The sequence below is a fragment of the Diabrotica undecimpunctata genome, chromosome 11, assembly GCF_040954645.1.
Source record: "Diabrotica undecimpunctata isolate CICGRU chromosome 11, icDiaUnde3, whole genome shotgun sequence".
Taxonomy (NCBI): Eukaryota; Metazoa; Arthropoda; class Insecta; order Coleoptera; family Chrysomelidae; genus Diabrotica; species Diabrotica undecimpunctata.
This window is the reverse complement of record NC_092813.1, coordinates 2,364,132-2,385,368: the sequence shown is the minus strand read 5'-3', so window position 1 is coordinate 2,385,368 and position 21,237 is coordinate 2,364,132. Positions and strand designations below refer to the sequence as shown.

General features: G+C 34.1%; 1 long non-coding RNA gene across 1 annotated transcript in view; it reads left to right on the top strand.

The window, feature by feature from the left end:
• Nucleotides 1–21,237, top strand: part of LOC140452985 (uncharacterized) — a 52,624-nt gene that overhangs the window by 3,769 nt on the left and 27,618 nt on the right. The window contains exon 2 of the long non-coding RNA XR_011952275.1: nucleotides 799–1,031. This is a non-coding gene — a long non-coding RNA (uncharacterized lncRNA). The remainder of the gene's footprint in view (nucleotides 1–798; nucleotides 1,032–21,237) is intronic.

Here is a 21,237-nt window from a genome sequence, read left to right as displayed (position 1 = left end):
TGATTGTCATGGGCTGATGGTTTCTGGTTGTCGTAGTTTGAACACCGCTCATTGGAGTCTCAAAATTTGGTTGGGGTCGAGGAGCTTTGTATTTGTTTAATCTTTGTTGGGCATTTTTCAGGACATTGTTTCATTGGAAGGATAGATTTTGTTTGTAAGAACCGAAATTTTGTCTCTGAAGAAAATTGTAGTTCTGCTGTGGAGTGAAGTTAAAGTTGGGCTCTGTGTTGTGGAAAGGTGTGTTGTGAGTCTAGGGTCCCACATAATTTGAATGCGTGGGTTGGAAGTTTGAGTGTGTGGGTTGGAAATTTGAGTGTGTGGGTTGAAAGTTTGTGGATCTTTGATTATTCGAAGATTGATGGGGTTTATTTTTTATTGGGGGCTTTTTGTTTTGTTGGCTCTTCAGAAAGTTCATATATCGTTGCTGATTTTTGTGATTATCGTATACAATACACTTTTGAAGGGCTTCCTCTAGGGAATTTAGTTCAAGATGCGATAAGTATTCCCAATAAGGCTCATTGATTCCAGTACAGAAGGTCTTAAGGGCAATGTTTTTAAAGTATGGAGTTTTAAAATTTACTGTCGCGGGATTGTCGTTTAGGGTGGTGTGTTGGAGTAAGTCATTCAGATTTGTAGTTATTCTTTGATGATAATTGTCGTAGATTCACTATGTTTTTGGACGGTGGTGGATAATTGTGTTACTAATATGTCTTCGGAACGTCTCTCCGTATTTGGTTAATAAGGCTGGACGAATCTCTGTGCAATTGGTTTTATTAGAATAATTTAGGAAATTTCTAGGTTCTCCTTTACTTCGAGATACGATATGGGAGTTTAAGATAAACTCTTACGGATTTACGGACGGATTTAAATCTTGGGTGCCTAAGAAAACTATTAAATTATCTACTGCTTTAATAAATGTGGAGAAGTTGTCTCCAGAAGAGATTTCGGGCAGAGTTGAGCAAAGGCTAGCGATATCGCTATTGGTCATCGGCATTTTGGAATGTAATTTAGATGCAGGCTGGGATTTAGAGGTTTGTAGATTTTTTTTATTTTTAAATTCAAATTATCGAATAGTAAACTTAAATTTTCGATACTATTTTGGGAAGTATCATTCAATGTACTCATAAAATAGATATGCAAACATGTAAAAATATTAATGCAAATATACATAAAAATTCGTTGAAGTAAAAATGTTTTAAATAATATAAAATTTAATAAACAATAAGTAATAAATTCAATGTAAATGTTTAAAATTCAATAAAAATAATAAATGCTCATAAACAATGGTAAAGAAAGGAAAAACTTACGCAAGGATGATCGTGTTTTATTTCGAATACATTTTTCTCTTCTACCAGGTTCTTTAGAATTTCATCAAACTAATTTAGACCAGGAAACGACCAAGTTTCTGTATGAAATATCGTGTTCGCAGCGCCAGAAATGTTTCTTCAACGTTAAGTTTCCCAAAAGAAAATCTTTATTTCGAAATCTTTACAATTTTGAGAAATACTACAAACTACTACATTTAATGATTTAAACTTGACTATTGAAACATAATAATTACAATATTGATTTCTTCCTTTTTATAACATCGGACATCGGAATCTGCTGATTCTTAATAGTAGGGGAGCTTATGACTACATTTCTATATATATTTGATTGCCTATATATTTGATATTAAGCGACTAACAGGGCAAGCGAACTTAGATTTTGATAAACACACACATATATATATTTCCCTTTATCCATTTTCTCTTTAATGTAATATTTTTGCAATAAAGAAAAATGTTTTAAAACTAAAGACCAATTTACAATGAGGCCGTATTAAGTAGCGCAAGTATGTTACTCTGCATAATGATGCAATATCCGGTGCTTTACAAAGATTTCAAGAAACTAGAACTTTCTCAAGAAAATCTAAACAGGAAATACCAAGGGCAATAAACGCCGTGGAAGATGAGTTTCTCAGACTTTCGTCTGTGTTTTCGAAGTGTTTCGAGAGCGGACAGTAACTGCAACAGTTTTGACTAAAAGACTGAGAGATTTTCAGGGTAGCAATTGAAGAAAGGTTATTTACAGACGAGCCTTCATTTACAAGATATTTACATATGATGGTCGCCAAACAGTATGGAGAAAGCCTGAAGAACGCTATGCCCAATGTTTTTTCTCACATAACTGTACACAGAAACTCATTGCTGCAGTTAGTGATGTTAAAGTAAATGCTTACTGTAATGTTATTAAAAGTTGAAAAAAACGCGAAAATTGAAAACTACGATGTTTCAGCAGAATATAGAAAGCCTGAAGAGAGCTTGCTGGATTTAACAGAATCTAGTTTATGTGTGGACGAATCCTGCTCGAATAGTGCATTAAAATCTATCTTTTTGGATTTTCTTTACCTAATTCTTCAATTTTTGGTTATTGTGTGGAAATTTTATTTACTCCTAACGCAAAAAACTAAAAACAAAACCGGCCCAGGTAATTACCGCTAATATATTAGTTTTAAAAGCTAGAGGTGGGCGTTGCTACATCGAACCGTTCCAAAGTAACTGACAATTATTTTAATTGAAAATAATTTACCCAGGAAGAAAACGCGAAGATAAATTACTACAAGCTACTGCTTAAGGGAACCATCTTCCTTTGATGCGTTGAGTGGGGGGGGGGGTTGGCTCTATCGCGACTAGTAGCAGTAGAAATATGGATTCAGGTGATAATACATTAGATGACAATCGGAAAAGAAATAAAGAAGAAGAGGAACTGTTATTTGGTCCCAGGAAAAAAGTACAAAGAAGTCCAGTTAAAAGTCACAGAGATGAAAACAAAATAGATCAAATACTAAATATGATAAAAAATTTAACAATAGAGTTAGAAGAATTAAAAACTGATATAAAAGAAGTAAAAACGGAACAAAAACAATACAGAGAAGAAATGAGGGAACTGAAAACTGAACTAACAGAACTAAAACAAGAGAATAGTGAAATCTGGAAATAAAATGAACAAATCAAAAAGGATCTGAATGATACAAAAGGACGCCCTGAAAGGCTTGATAGAATAATAAAAGAAAATAATGTGATAATACAGGGAATGACAATATATAATGGAGATAGGAGAATACTAAAAGAAGTAATAGATTTTATGACAAAAGAGCTAAATATTACCGTAAATATAGAAGAAGCAGTGAAACTAGGAGATAAAACATGTTTAGTCAGACTGCCAAACAAAGAAGAAAAAACAAAAATTATGGAAAACAAAAGTAAACTTAAAGAAGTGAAAAAAGAAAAAATATATATACACAATGATCTAACGACAGAGGAATTGCAAATACAGAAGGAAATACGAAGAATAGCAAAAGATGAAATAAAGAAAGGTCAACGTGTCCAATTAAAAGCCAACAAACTTATAATAGATGGTCTAGAAAGGAGATGGAATAGAAACACCAAACAGCTGGAGGACCATCATGGAGGTGGTTCAAAAAACTAGCAAGGGATGAGAGGATGCATTATTCGTTAACGGACGAGGCAAAGAAACAGGAAATAACTGCATATAAACTCGAGTACAACAAAAGTGAAATAAAGAAAGATAGACAAGAAAACAAAAATAAAAGACGAAGACAACAGAACAAAAAAAATAAAGAGTGGAAAATAAGCACATGGAACATAAGATATGCTACCTCCAGGAAAAATGCTAGAAATAGGAAAAGAACTCAAAAAGTATATAATAGATATTACAGCACTGCAAGAATTACGCTGGGAGGGACAGGGACAGATTGATAAACAAGACTTTACAATATTATAATCAGTAGGAAAGAAGCAAGGACAAAAAGGCGTGGGATTCATGATACTAAGGCATCTAAGAGAGAAAATTATAAATTTTAAGCCAATATGCGAAAGGATGGCCTATGTTAGAGTCAACAGCAAACCATTTAATATATCAGCCTTGAATTTATACGCCCCCACAGAAACAAGCAATGCAGACGAAATCTTTTATGATAGGGTCGAAGAGGAGATAAAAAATACCCAAAGAAGATGTCATATTTGTACTAGGAGACCACAATGCCCCAATTGGAAAAGAGAACTTTTTACAACAAATTGCAGGAAAGCATACAATACACGAAAACACGAATGACAATGGGCAAAGACTATGTGACCTATCAAGAAGAACAAATTTGTTAATAAGCTCAACAAAATTTGAACACCCTAAAATACATAAGTAACATGGAGGTCACCAGATCGGAAAACATATAGTCAAATTGATCACATAATGATTAGTAAACGAAAACAATCGTCAATAAAAGATATAAGAACGTTCAGAGGTGCGTGTGCAGATTCAGACCACTACATGGTCACAGCCACTATAAGACAAAAAGTTAAAATTGAAAAAAAAAAACAAAAAAACCAACATAAAAAGTTGAATGTCAATAAAATGAGTAATGAAGAAGTAAGAAAAAAATATGAAGAGGCAGTAACAGGTCAAATAAAAGAGAAATATAAAGCAGAAGATATAAACACAGAAGGGGAGACGATCAAAAAATCAATAGAAGAAGGTGCAAATATGCAGATAGGTAAAAGTCAGGCTAAAACAAACAACGGATGGTATAATAAAGAATGTAGAGAAATAACAGGAAAAAAAGTGCAAGCCAGAAATAAATGGCTAAGAATAGATAAAGAGGAAGACAGAGAAGAATTTTAAAAATTAAGAAGAAATGCTAAGAAAGTGATAAGGCAAAATAAAAGAAGATGGGTAGACAAAAAAATGCAGGAAATAGAGTAGAAAAGAACAAACAGAAATACGAAAAGTTTTTACAAAAAGATTAAATAAAAAAACAAAAAATACAAGGGCAAAACAAACGGAATAAAAAATAGAGAGGGAATAGTGATAATAGAGGACCAAGAATACAAGCAAGTACGGAGAGATTACTACAGAGAGCTCTTGACGGGGGAAACAACAGAAGAAGAAATGCATAACGAGGAGAAAACGGTGCACGAAGAAGCAGATGAAGTAGATGAAGTAGACATCGAAATTTCAAAAGAACCAACATTAGAGGAATTGGATGAAGTAATCCGGAGAAGCAAAAATGGAAAAGCCACTGGTAAAGATGGAACTAATATGAAACTAATAAAATACGGAGGAAGGGAACTAGAGGAAAAATACTGGCACTATTGAAAAATATATGGAAAGAAGAGAAAATGCCAGGGGACTGGGAGGTGGGGCAGATCATAACAGTACATAAAAAGGGACACCAACAAATCTGTAAAAATTATAGAAGAATAACGTTAATAAATACAACATATAAAATATTGACATCAATAATAAAAAAGAGGTTATCAAAGATCACAAAGAAGACAGTAGGAAAGTACCAATGTGGATTCACAGAAGAAAAATCTACAATAGATGCAATAAATACAATAAAACAAATAATGGAAAAAGCAAACGAGTATAAATTAGAATTGGAAATGTTACTCATAGACTCCAAACAGGCATTTGATTCAATTAAAAGGAACTGATTAATGATAGCACTTAAAAAATTAAAAATGAGAACTACAAAAATAAGCATAAAGACACAAAGAGGAGAGACAGAGAAATTCAGTATAAATAAAGGGATGAAACAAGGAGACGCCTTATCAACAACTCTATTTAATCTAGCACTAGAATATGTACTACGAAATATAAATAAAGGAAATCTCAGAACAAGAGGTGGTCAAATAATTGCATATGCCGACAATATTGCTATTATTGTAAAGAACAGAAAAATAATGAAAGAAATGCTAGAAGAAATAAGAGAGAAAGGGGAGGTAATGGGGCTAAGATTAAATCAAGAAAAGACAAAAATATGAAGATTAGGGAAAAAACCAATGAAAGAAAAAATCAAAATAGGAAGTTCTGAGTTTGAAGAAGTAGAATACTTCAAATACCTAGTAGTTACAATAAGTAAATCCGGAGAAAGGAAATCCGAAATAAAAGAAAAAATAGCAGCGAATAAAGCTTATTTTGCAAACAAAAGATTACTTAAAAGCAAAACACCGACTAAAAAAAGGAAGATGAGTATTTATAACACCATAATTAGGCCAATATTATTATATGCAAGAGAAACAATGACGATGGTTAAAAAAGATGAAGAAGACTTAAGAACAGCAGAGAGAAAGATTATGAGAACCATACTAGGACCAATCAGAACAGAGCAAAATGAATATAGAAGCAGAACAAATGCAGAAATTAAGGAAGAGCTTAAGGAAGATCTTCCTAACAGATTGTTAAAATAAATGGAGTTAAATAAAAAACATATGAAGCAGAGTAGAAAATTCACAAATTGGGTTCCGATTACATGGCCTTAAATTAAAATTTTTTCGGCGGCACTATCTTACAGTGTACACTTAATTTGTTGATTTTAGAAGAAGAAAGGGACTGTATTTTGGGAATAAAACACAATGATTGTAACTAAATTAAGTTTTGTTTTTGATTCATTCCAATTTAGAAATTGTTCTCAAAGAAAAAATGATGAAGACACGTTATACTAGGGATGGCGGTTTTTGACAAAACACCGGTTTTCGGTTATACCGGTTTTTTTTGCTTACGGTTTAACCTGGCGGTTATAACCGGCCAAAAAAACCGGTTTTTCCAAAAACCGGTTTTCGGTTTTTTTAATCCAATAGGTTACAAGTTTGCACTTTCAGTTTGCTTCTGTATTTATAAAATAAAATAAAATTTAAATTATGGTTTTGTTTGGAATAATTACTTGAGAATAATAATTATGATAGGGATCCCAAACAATACCTAACCTAATCCTAATTACCGTAAAAACCTAATAACCGGTTTTTACTTTAAAAATAAAAAACCGGTTATAACCGGGACAAAAAACCAACCGATAAAACCGGTTATTGCGAAGTAAAAAAACCGGTTTTCGGTTAAAACCGGTAGGTTTTTCCCATCCCTACGTTATACCCTATTCATTTTACAAATTTCCAATCGACAATAGAACCACGTGTAAGCCAAACAGGGTCGTACTGATGTTCAACCTATGTATCATATGATTTTTAAAAATATTTACTTTTGAAACTGTTAGTGTAAGAATTTCTTGAAATTTAATCATTATATCACAATTAAACTAAACCCAAAAAATAAGACGACCAGTAAATAACTTAACAATAACTATAACATAAATATAACACAATATATTAACTTAAAAATCAACACGATACAATTTGAATTTAAAATGCTGGCAAGTTGGGATCTGTAACATGAGAATCTGTCTCGCTTGAGGTAAGAAATTATATTTATTAGCCTCTTGACGAATGAGACGGCGAATATCAACACGTGTTTATGTTTAATGATGGGAATTTGGTAAATGAATGAACTTTATAAATAATTGATATACCCGTTATGTAAAATACCGTTTTTACTTTATAATTGTTTTAGAAACATCCTGTATACAGTGATATAAGTCGTATGATTTTAGAGAACAGCTTACTATGCATTTTGCTTAAAATCAATAAATTTGTGTACAAAACTAAGGTTTGTTTACATTCCCAGACCATAAATTATTTTAATTACGTAGCGTGAGGTAATGAATTTCTTTTCCGTGTTATCATAAGGGACTTTTACCATTTGAATTTTTTTAAAAAAATACTTTTTGTTCATTGTAGAACAAAAGAAGAATATACAAAACTAAAGAAAACCAAACAAAACGAACTAGCTAGAAAAAAATTGTAGTGAAATAAAAATCTTACAAAATCAACATGATAGCTTTAATATACAAACATTTATAGAAATATAAACTTACTAGAAAACAAAGAAAGATAATCACAGCGTATTGGCCGTTAAAACGGAGATAGACATAGAAGACAAAATGAAAGACAAGCTGAGTTCAGATAAAGCCAACCCTATTAGAAGTCGGAACCATGGATTTCAGAGTAGCACACGGAGCGGTGTTGTCGCCATACTTGTACACAATTTTCACAGCGAGCACCCCAACTATATGCAGATCAATCCTGAGCCTATATGCTGACGACACTCCAATAGCAGCTAGTAGGAGCAATCCTGACCCAGCAACGAGATACTTACAAACGGCAATCAACCGTATGCAATCCTTGTGTATTAAGTGGAAAATAGCGGTCAACCCGGATAAAATATAGGCCGTCAAGTACAAAAAAAGAAAAGAGTACGCTAAGAGAGTACTAACCCTGTTCAATACACCAATTGAATTGGCGAATAATGAAAATACATTGGCATTACGTTGGACAAAAGCTAACATTCATAGGACGTTAATCAAACGGTGCACAAGGCTAAGCTTCTTAGGAGTCAACTCTCATAATTACTAGATTGCACTACAGATTGGCAAATTCTATAATCTTGCCAACTCTTACAGTCATATGCCTGAGCGGCATACGTGACAAATCGGAAGAAAATTCAGACAGCACAAAACTTAATAGTTAGCGAAACACTGAATCTGCCAAAAGTCCTAACAATGATGAATTCATGGACACACGACATCTTTAACAACCTCAGGAACCATCCGAGCCGAACTTTAAGAAAGTTGACAGATTATGATCCAAAAGTGAGGTCGATACATAGACGGCCCAAACAACAGCTTGCTGCATATAGGGAGGACTCAGAAGACCTGAAATGAAAGAGATAGCCACAAGCTACCAAGAAGGCTCAAAAAAACAACAATACAAAAGAAAAAACAAAAGAGACTGCTCTCCAAAAAAAAAAATAACCTTTAACCACTCGTAATTATTTTATTTTTTTCCTTCATTTAGTTATGTATATTTTTATTACTAACCATTTACACAAAAAAAAGTCATTACTCTTTTCTTCCTAGTATTATTTTATCTTCACCTTAACTAACAACCTTTTGTCTACTTTATTCATTGAATTAAAAATCAAGTGAGTGTTGATGACTTTTCACAAAACATGGGCTCGGTGGCCAGACCTTTCGGGTTCTCAGCCGGCGAAGAGAACAAAATTTATTTTGTCAATTTGAACAATTGCACACCCATATATTTTAGACACGAAGACACCAACGTAGGTTGGTAGCTCTCTGTTCGAAACACACATTTTTTATGGATACAAGTCCCAAAGTAATGATATATAGTATATATATATATATATATATATATATATATATATATATATATATATATATATATATATATATATATATATATATATCATCATCATCATCATCATCATGTGCAGCTTTATCAACCGTTTCCAATTACGGTGCAGCCTCCCTTATTTCAATGTTAATCTATATTCGACGATGTCTTAGTTATACGTTGTTCTAATAATTTGCGCTCATTTGCGCCCATATTTTTCTATCTTGTGCTATTCGAGACCACGTTGTTCCTGTTAATTTTTTAATATCATAATCCCATCTGAGATTTGGGCGCCTCTTTGGTCTCTTAGCGTTCCTGGGGTACCACATAGTTGTTCTAGTGGTCCATCTGTTATCTGTTCTTCTTGCCATATGTCCTGCCCATTGCCATTTCAGTGATTTTATTCTTTGGATTACGTCAGTCACCTGGGTTTGCCTCCGTATCCATTCAATTCTTTTACGATCCCTCTTTGTTATCCCTAGCATACATCTTTCCATTGCTCTTTGAGTTACTTGGAGTTTCGACGTTATTTCTCTCTTTAATATCCAAGTTTCACATCCATATGTCAAGACGGGTAATATGCATTGATCAAATACTCTCTTCTTGAGGTATAGTGGCATTTTGGACTTGAAGACTATGGAATTTCGTCCGAATGCTGACCACGCTTGTTTTATTTGTCTGTTGATTTCCGGAAGTAGTGATCCCGATTTATGTATGAGCTGTCCCAGGTATATGTATTCATCTACTACTTCTAGCGAGGTTTCATTAATTTTTATTTCCACGTTGGAATATATATATATATATATATATATATATATATATATATATATATATATATATATATTTATATATATAATCAATAACCCTTCTACCCTAAGGTGTTGGGTGTAAAGTCTCTTTATAGGTTTCAAATACAAACTTCCTCCATTTCTTCTTGTTGCTTGAGAATTTCTTCGCTTGCTTCTTGGTGACTCCTCTCCTGTCTAGGAAGGCGGCAATTTCATCATCCCAGGTCTTCATGGGTCTGCCCCTCGGTCTTTTCAAGGTTCTTCTCGCTTCCCACACTTTTTTCACTTGGCTTTTTTTATCCATCCTTACCATGTGGCCGTACCATCTCAGTTGGGCTTCTTCGATTTTCTTCTCTATTGATTGGACTTTAAGGCGTTCTCTTATTTCATCGTTCCGTATCCTGTCCATTCTAGTCCCTAGTACTCTTCTTAGATACTTTATTGAAATACTTTGCAGTTTATTTTTTAGTCTGGTGGTGAGCGTCCAGCTTTCACATCCAAATGTTAAAATAGGTACAAAAACTGTGTTGTAGATAGCTATCTTTGCTTTTTGGGATACTTCTTTTTTCGATAGGAATGTGCTCTTAATTGCGTGGTATATCCGGGAAGCGTTTGCTATTCGATTGTTTATCTTTGCTTCTTGTGTACCCCTACTCTCTAGTTGCAGTCCTAGGTATTTGAAGGTTTCGACTTGTTCTAAAGTATAGTTATTGATTTTAATGTTTGTATGTTGGTCTGTTTTCTCATATACCATGACCTTGGTTTTACTTTCATTAATTCTCAGGTTACGTTTTTCAAGTTTATCTCTCCAAATCTGGAGGTTTCTCTTAAGTGCGTCCTTGTTTCTTCCAAATACGACGAGGTCATCTGCAAATGCGCACTCCGCTATCTGTATCATTTCCAGGTTTCTATGCCCAACAAATATTCTCGATGTTTCTTCTCTAGTTTCCTTCATTACATCATCTAGTACAATATTCAACAGGATGGAGCCTAGTACACCTCCTTGTCGTAAGCCATCATTGACTTTAATCTCTTCTGATTCCATATTATCTGTTCTTACTCTGTTTCTTGTGTTCTTGTATAGGCTCATAATAGCTTTTCTGAGTTTGCTGTCTACTTCTCTGTTTCTTAGGCTTTTGTCTATTTCGGTTCGCGGGGTTCTATCAAATGCTTTTTCGATGTCTATGAAGGCTTGGTATAGTTCCGTGCTTGTATTTCGTGCATTTTGTATTAGATGCTTGAGTGTAAAAACATGGTCATGGATGCTTCTTCCCTTCCTGAAACCGCTCTATGACTGCTCCAGCTTATGGTCTACTTCTTGTAATAGTCTTTTCTTCAGTAGTCGTTCGTAAACTTTGGAAGGGATATTCAGGAGAGTTATACCTCTGTAGTTGCTGCATTCTCATCTGTCACCTTTTTTGAAAATGGGAAGAATAGCGCCCACTTTCCAGTCTTTTGGGATCTTGTTCTCATTACATGCTTTATTGCAAACTTTTCTAAGCATTTCATTTCCATTTTCTCCCATATTTTTTAGCATTTCCGCAGTTATCTTATCATAGCCAGCTGCTTTTCCTCTTTTGAGCCTAAGTATTATTTCTCTTATTTCTTCTATTGTTATTTCGTTTTGGTTTGGGTTCTCATATGACTTTTCTTCAGTGTTGTCTATTTCAATATTATAGTCTTTTTGAGTCAAAAGGTCTTCGAAATATTCCTGTTCATAATATTTTCGTTCTCGCAGAGGATGTGGCCATCTTTGTTTTTAATTTGTTTTGGTGTTTGTTGTCTGTTCTATGTTCTTAGGCTTCTCAGAGTTTTGTAAAATAGTTTTTGGTTAGTGTGGTAGTCCTTCTCCAGCTTATTCCCAAAATCCTCCCAGCTCTTCTTGTTTGCTTTAATCACCATGTCTTTTACTTTTGCCCTCTGTTGCTTATATTTTTGATAGCTTTCTGCATTCTGGTTCCCTAGATATTTCTTCCACGCTAACTTCTTGGATTTGACTTCTTCTTTTATTTCATTACTCCACCAATTCGTACATTGTCTGTTTTTATTGATTTTAGCTATTCCGCAGTTTTGTTTGCCCCCATCTAGGAGGGATGTTTCTTCTAAGCCATAGTTCTGCTTTAAGTGCTTTTGTAGACTATTATTCACATAGCTTTTGTATTTCTGTGCTATTTTGTTATCTGCTAACTTGTATGACCTAATAACTGCGTTGGTGAGGTTTCTTGGGGTTATGTCTCTTTTTCTTGGTACCTTCTGCGTGCGTTTTTGTTCCACACCGATATTAGTTCAGGATACTACCAGATAATGGTCGCTATATATTTCTGCTCCCCTTCTGACTCTGACTTCTTTAATACATTGTCTTAAGGGTCTGTTTACCAATACATAGTCAATAATGGACTTTTCTCCTCTACTCTTGACTTCTCTGGTATATTTGTGCACATCTTTGTGTTGAAAAAACGAATTCATAATTATCAGGTCATTCTCTCTACAAAAGTCTATAATTCGTTGACCATTATTGTTTCTTACTTGTTCTCCGTGTTGTCCTAGTACATCCGAGGATTCTTGGTCTTTTACGCCTACTCTACCATTGAGATCGCCAATTATTATTATGTTACTTTCTCTGCTATCTATGATCTCCGTCGCCTTTTCCCAAAAAATGTCCGTTTGGTCCATATATAACAAAGATGTTGACTGGTTTCTTCTCTTCGGTTGTCATTCTAATTTTTAGGATCCCTTCGGTAATACATTCCCAATATTTAATGCTACTAGTCAAGTTTCTATTGATGAGACAACCAACTCCTTCACGTGATCTTTCTGACGAGGGTGCTCCACTGAGTTTTAAAAAATGGCCATTTTCCAGAAACTGTGTAATGTTACCTTTTCTTTTGGTCTCTGTGATTCCTAGTATGTCTATTTTAGCCTTATTAAATTCTTCTACAAGTTCAGCCTCCTTGCCGTTGAGACGTTCCTACGTTCTTACGCTCTTACGTTCCATGTTACTATTGTCCATATTTCAGGTATTCTGGTTTTTTGAGTTGCCGTTGTTTTCACACTTTTAGTCTCATTGATTGCAGTTGCTTTGTGTATTTGTAAGCGTTTCTCATCTTCCTTCTTTTTTAAGTTTCCATACTGGTCTTTGTATAGTGCTTTACTACTACTCATGTCCTTGTTCATTGTCTGTTTCGTCGTCGTTTTTCCATTGCCGTTTTTTATTAGTTTTTTGGTTTGTCTATCTTATTTTCTTTATTATTCCATTTCCATTCTTCCTTATTTACCCACAATTTATTTATGCCAATCTTTACGTCGTTGCCTTTATCTACGTCGTTGCCTTTATCTGTCTCTTCTCGTGCAATCATTCTTATAGTTTATTGTATTTCTCTTTCTTTCATTGTGGTGTCGTTGTTGATATATATTTTTTCTTCCTTGTGGTTTTTTAGCTTGTACTTGTTCTTCATGACTTTGATTTTTTCTTCCTGATCTTCTAGTTCGATCAGACAGATTTTTGTTCCCAACTTGTATGCATCTTTGATTTTGACCTCAATTCCCATATATGTTTTGAATATATTCAGCATCGCCTCTTTTATTACTCTTTGATCATAGGTATCTATTAATTCAACACTACATTGTTTTTCCTCCTTTGTTTTTCCATAAATTCCATATTCTCCTTGATTTCTTTAAATTCCTCTTTGATTTCTTTGTTTTCTTGTTTTAGGTCTTTGTTTTTCTTCTTTAACTTTTTATTATCTTCGATGAGCTGTTCTATTGCTTCTTTACTGCTCTTTTGGTCGTTCTTTATCTTTGTGACATCTTTTGCCAACTTGTTCATCATTTCAATTACGGTATCTAGTTTTGATTCATGCTTATTCCGTGGTGAGTTTGTTGAGAGCTTTCTATTCTTCGTATGCTCTCCTCTTTCTTCATCTTTGATGTCATCCTCCCTCATTTTTCTTTTTAGTCCGTCGTCCGTTACTGAGCTAGCGCTCTCCCAATCTTTTCCTTTCTTCAAAAACTTTTTCATTATTCGGCGCCAAGCTCTATCTTCCACCTCAACGGTCCAGAGAAAACAGTGTCTACCGTTTATTTATTACAACCAGCTAAAATATTGTCGCCTGGGATATTTTGCTTACAGTGGCAACGTCGCATAAAAGTTGGTGAAGACTTCAGTGAATGTTTTGCTTTTTATCGTGCTTATCAGTTAACGTCTTCGGTGTATTTTGGTTAATTGCTTATAATTATTTCACTGACTCACCTTTTAGAAGTCCACTTTTTATACTGCTGATTAGTTTTTAACTTTGTTTTGCACTCTAACTAATTTTGATTGTTTATTTCTCGTTGTAACTTTCGATAAATCAGGTTAATTACAGCCGAAACAACAAACGTATTTATCTAATCGCTACCACGTTGCCAAAGTAATGATACACAATTAAATTCAGTAATTTCATAGGAAGAAAAGCTGTTTTTGAGCTACCCCTAAAGTTAGGTGGCCTAACCACAACCAAGAAAATCAAAGGACTCTCCTTTACCCAGGACATCCAAAGTAACGATCAGTACAAGCCTCCCCATTCGTAAGTCATACGATATGGAGAAGTGGTCGCACTGTTCAATGGAAAACATATGTTTCTAGGGGATGGGTTGTACGCGCGCGCGTGTGTGTATGTGGCAAACTGAAAGTACGGAGAAAGTATATAGGAGAGTTCGTTGATGATCAAAGAGGAGAAGCGAACAAAAAAGATAAGAAATACGAATTAGAACCAGACATAACAAAATGTTAAGTATAGCACACTTAAAGAAATAAAAACTAGTAAAGCCATTTTCCAAGCAGATATTTAAACACGGTGGAGAGCAAATCGTCAAATTGGTGCAAAAAGTAGTTTATACAATTTGGTCTGGGAAGCAAATGCCTTAAAATTATTGTAGCTTAAGCTTAATATGCTCTTTACATAAAAATGAGAACCAACTAAAATGTAATAATTACCGTGGAATAATTCTCCTGGACCCACCATAAAAGATATTTTTAAACTTCTTGCATGAGAAATTAAAGCCTTGTACGGAATTTCTATCAGCAGTAAATATTCAGAACGACTCGTCAACCCCATTAGATAAAGTTGACGAAATATATTGAAAGTTTAGACAAGGATACGTGCTGGCGTGTCAGATGTTTAAAATAGCCTTAGAAAAAGTCGTACCAGAAACTAATGTAGATAGCGGGGGGACTATATTTTAATAGATCAGTTCAAATTCTAGCATATGCTGACGACGTGGACATTATAACAAGAACCAGACTGAGAAACACAAAAATCCTAATAGAACTAGTAGCAGCAACAGAACGAATGGGATTACATATAAATCAAAATAAAACCAAATCCATTCTATCTAACACAAAACTCGAGAGAGTCAATAACTAAAACTTCTAAGCGGTCAATGAGTGCTTATATCTATGGACATCGGTTAACTCCAATAATAACAGATTAGGAGAAATAAAAAGCTTAACCGTCTGCAGTAGGTAGGGCATGTAGATTAGCATTAGGCACCTGCACAGCCGGTGGGAATAAGAAGACGAAGCAAACCAAAGCTAAGGTGAATAGACAAGGTAACACAGAATGCTAAGAAGATCGTTGTTGCCAATTGGAAAATCCAAGCAAGAAACAAAGCAGAATAAAGCAGAAATCTTGAGAATGAACAAAGAAGAGCTGTAGTACAGTGATGATAATGATAAAAGCCATTGTTCCAAGTAACTTTTAAGCAAAGTTGCTTCATATATATATTTTCGTCGATAAACATGCATATGACTCAATAAACAGGGCACATTTATACAAAATATTAATTGAATTTGAAATACCGTCCAAACTTGTTAGGCTCATCCGAATGACGATGACGGAGACAGTGGCTCAGGTACAGATACAACGTGAGATGGTATATCCATTTCAAATAACACAAGGAATAAAATGGGGTGATGGGCTGGCACCAACAGCGTTTTATTTAGTACTGGAATATGTAGTTAGAAAAACGGCAGAAGGTAGAAATAACACACTTATCAATAAATCAGTTCAACTGGTAGCATATGGAGATGGCAACAGTAAAAAATATGTATACGAAACTTTAGTTACTTGCTAAATAAATAGGCATATCAGTAAACATATAAAGGCTTAAATCCTAGCACAAAGTCAATCGTAGAGAGCAACACGACCCTAAGAGTAAACATCACAGAGGACAACATTGACGACGCAAAGCTTAGCAGAAAAATCATCGTTAGCCAATATGGCATACTTTGCTATGACCCAGATATTTAAATCACGTGACGTACATCGAAGGACTAAAATACAAATGTACAAGACCATAATCCGACCGATATTAAGCTAAGGATGTAAAACGTATGAAGGAAGAAAACAGACTTCCAATAAAAACTGTTGAATGTAAGAATCAGGGGAAGAGACCGAATGGAAGACCAAGAATGCGATGGAAGAATTATGTAGATGAGTACGCAAAAAATCTTCTTGGTAGTCGGTCTAGAGGAGAATGGCTACAGACTGTAATGATTAAAGGTGAGCACCAAGTTCACAGAATGGAGACCAAGAACTCGTTTGAGAGTGTGTCAAGCACTTTAAATGTCCCAGTAGTGTGTTCGTACAGTTCAAATTTGACTCTGTACAATACTTTGCGCTAGTCTATAAAACAAATGTCTTCTTCTTCCTCCTCCTTTTCTGCTTGTTTATTGGTGGAATAATACCTCTATAGAAGGATGTCACTCCATCTTTTGCGCAGTCGTTCAATACTTCTTCTGCCGATTGGTAACTTATCTCTTGCTATTTTGACGACACGGGCCTTCTTCATTCTGCTTATGTGGTTATTCCATTCTTTTTTCTATTTTGTGTCCATTCATTTATACACTGTATGTTACATTGTCTTCTAATGCCTTTACTTCTCTTTCGCTTTCTCAGCGTATTTCCTGTAATTCTTCTTAGTACTCTCATCTCTGCAGTTTCCAGTAGCCTTTGAGTTGTGGCTGTGTCGGGTCGTGTTTCTAAAGCATATGTCATTATTGATCTTACACTGGCTTTTAGTGTTGCCCAAATGCAAGAACAAGACGAGACTTAGACAGTCTTGGTATTGGTCTTGCGCCAATACACCTGGTCTTGGTCTTGGTCTTGGTATTGCACTCCCGGTCTTGGTCTTGGTCTTGCAGCAAGAGTCTTGCAAGTCTTGCAGTTACCCATTAGCCTATTGCTATTTATTAAACGTTACTAGGGGAGTTTGAAGCCACGATCTAAGCGATCCGTCCCTATGCTCTAACTAACCCAGCTATCTACCATGTCCCACGAAAGTCAATCAAACATGGTTAAAACACAAAAAACCAAATTAATGACATAAACTTGACTGTATTTTAAAGAACATTTTCATTGATGGACCTCTACCATATACGAAATGGAAATCTTAAAAAAGATTGGTACGTGGCAAAAATGCACATACAAGTATCAAGGGCACATATTATTTAGGTGATAAGATAACAAACTATAATCCATTTATTAAAGCAACATAAATGTTATTAACAATCTTAGCTCTACTTTTATATAAAAAACTAACTTGAAAAAATAAAGAATAGATAAGAAAGCAATGATAATCAAAAGAAGTTATTTTAAATTAAGAAGATATCTATTTAATAAATACATTAATTTACCAAAATAAAGTAGTAGGAACATTTTTTTAGGAACCAGAATTTTGGTTTTTCAGGAATAAATATTTGTAATTCTTTTTTGTGAAAAGATATTAGATTCTTCCTTAAACCTGAAGTGTTTCTGTTTTTCATAGGCGCAATTTAAACAAAACAATTTGGGATGCACGAATTGTCAAATTAAGTTTAGTGATGTCGAAAAAGTAACTACTACTATAAATGTCCGTTACTATCCAATACCCTAAGTATCTAATAACAAACCGAGAATTATACATAAATATATCGTTACTTCGTTATTCTAAATATTTCGGTATTTTGTTTACATGGTAAGCGACATTACTTATCTGTTATTAACAAACTTTTAGTCGCGCTCTTTCAGCAAATTTGGTTTAACCGAATGATCTCATCGCACACTCAGCAGAAACAATGTTTAGTCTTAGGCCGATAAGATTTGTTTATTTAGATTCCTCCTAACTAAATTATAATGGGAAAAAATGGTCCGTAATAATAAGTGTTATATTTTTTATTAGCTAAGGTGACAAATTTTTAGAAATATTTCGATACGATATTACTGTCGGCGTAGCAATGCAAGATTATTTTATGATTAGGGGCGGCTATTCTCAAAATCTGGACAATTAATTTCAGAGCCAAGAAATATTTTATTTTTACATTGTAATTATGACCTCAGCACGTGTCAAATTGTTTTTAATGAATATTTTGATTGATGATTTTGATGTATGTTTATGGTATTGTTCGTAATGCGCGTCAAAGTCCAGTTTTTCAAATTTGTATTACATATTTTTTTGCGTCTCATAGAATCTTTAAGCATATACCCGAACTACAATACTCGCTAAAACGACACTCCGTCCTAACTGCAAGACGCAAGAGTCTCGCAGGCTTAGTCTTGTTCTTGCGTAAATCTTGCACGGTCAGTCTTGGTCTTGGTCTTGCTAAAATTAGGCGGTCTTGGTCTTGGTCTTGGTCTTGCGAAAACGCAAGAACAAGACCAAGACTGCAAGACCAAGACCGATTTTGGGCAACACTACTGGCTTTATAAATTCTTGACTTCACTCAGTGTTAATATGTCTGTTTCGCCATATAGTATTATTAAGGCATTCTGCCAGCCAATTTTCTTTTTGTACTTGATCTCTCACTTCCTTGTCCAGGTCTCCATAGCTATAAAGTGTAATTTTCAGGTATTTTATTTCCATTACTTGTTCAACACTGGTGCCACCAATTTCTATTTTACATCTAGTTGATTCTTTGCTGACTACTATTGTTTTAGTTTTCTGAGATGAGATTGTCATATTAAATTATTTTGCTCTTATGTTAAATCTGTGGACCAGTCTTTGCAGAGTTTCTTCATCTTGGGCTATTAATATTGCGTCGTCTGCGTAACAGAGTATTTTTATTTATTTTTTTTCCCATTCTGTATCCTCTTCCTTAGTTAACACTTTTGATGATTTCATACATGATCAAATTGAAGAGCGTAGGACTCAATGAATCCCCTTGTCTTATTCCGCTAACTATTTCTATAGGCTCTGTAAGTTGTTCATCTATTCTGATTTTCATTTTGTTGTTTTGGTAGATGTTTTCGATAGTTTTTATAATATTTAGGGGAACTCCATTATACAGAAGATGGATTACATCTTTGAGTCTTACTCTGTCAAACGCTTTCTTTAGGTCAATCAGATACAGAAATGCTGGTCTATTATACTCTAGTGATTTCTCATTAATTTGCTTTATAACGAATATTAAATCCGTACACGATTTTTAACTACGAAAACCCTGTTGTTCATCTGATAAACTTATCCTCTAATTAATTTATTAGCACTTGTAAAATTTTAGTTGAAAGTTTTAGCGTAGTATTTAAGAAGTTTATACCACTGTAGTTTTCTAGTTGTTTTTTTATCTTGTATAAAACAAATGTATAGTGGGATATTAAATTCCATAGATTTTTCTATTATTTGTCTTATGTTCAGAAGATGTTCTCGAGTAAATTTGATAAATCCAGTTTGCTCTTGGGGTATTTCTCGTTATAGGAACGTTTTTAGTCTCTCATTGATTATTTATGTAGCATTATTTGGCAGGCGTGTGAGATAAGAGAGATGGTTCTATAGTTATCGTATTTATGGAAGCTGCATTTTTTATGATTTGTCGTTATTGTAGATTTTGTTCCGGTTTCTTCTGTAGCTTTAAGCATTTCTACTGAAATCATATCTGGACCTGGTGCTTTGTCATTCTTAAGTTTACTGATTGCCAGTATTATTTCATTCTCGAGTACGTTAGGTTCTTCTTCGATTTCTTCAGGAATTTGGTAAACAACTTCCTGGAATTCATCATCTTTATATAGATCCCGGCAATATTATTTCTCTGCTATATTTTCTCTGTTGGTTCTTAGAGTTCCTGTGTGGTCTTCAACGTCCCAAGCTCTGGCTTTAATGTCTCTTGTTATGTGTCGTATTTTTCTAGATAGATCCCTTGGCTGATTGTTTTGATTGTTCAAATCACCATATTTTAAAAATTTAGCACTGAAAACATTTTGTACAGATGTAAACAATCCTTACTGCGAATATCTTTCCCACTCAACTAGATACACTATACACTAGACAAAGTCTTATAAAAATGTATAGCTTACGATAACCATAGACGTCAAGTTTAATATGAACTTACTTAAAAATCAAAAAGTTAAAGACAGAATACCATAAAAACATTTTAACCGACAAATTTCTCAAATTTCGAACGCAAATTTTAATAAAAATTCTACTACAACCAACAATAGGAAGAATAAGTTCAACTTAATACTTGTATCTCCTCCAACAAAACACTACAAAAACCCGACCAATAAGTACCAAAACTCAAATCAACCTTAAACATCACAAAAAACACTAAAAAACAATACGAACAGAAGCACAACAACGTTGAATCAGAGAACTGCCCTTAACCCCGTGAAAATTATCACGAAACACAATACTATAATCCCCAAGAGACAGAATACTATGATGAAATTGACAATACCCAAGAGTTTCCCTAAGAAGAAAATTTTCGCAACACCTCATTACAAGAACAATCTCCACACCAACTGATTAATATTAAAATCCATTTAAGACACCCATTGTTTATACTTATTACCTAACAGCATAACTAATAAACCAAGTATAAAACTTATACCCAGAATAAATCAGGTATAGGCAAAATCACTACCAATAAACATGGAATAACTTAGATATAGGTTATACTTGGTATAAGAATTTATTCCAGGATTATACCGACCCGCACCCTTGTTTAAGTCTGGTATAACCTATTTTATGAATGTCAAAGTCATCAGTGACAAGAATATATTATTTTTTGTATTGTTTTGTGATTGTGAGTAGCAATATATAAAAAAAATGTGTTTAAGAGGTGTTGCGGCTGTCGAGGAAGTTGATAATTTAATTCACCTGATGGAAAATGCACGAAAAAGAAAAACTTTTAAAGAAAGAATAAATCCCTTTTCAAAATACACCGATAGAGAATTTAGAATAAAATATCGGTTTTCTAAAGATGGTGTAAGGTTTTTAGAAAACTTAATAGGTGATTCACTTATTGTGGACACGCGAGGAGGCGGTTTATCCTCTACTCTACAGCTACTCACCGCTTTACGATATTGGGGTCGCAATGAAGTGAGTATATATATGAATTGTTTTATCTAGAT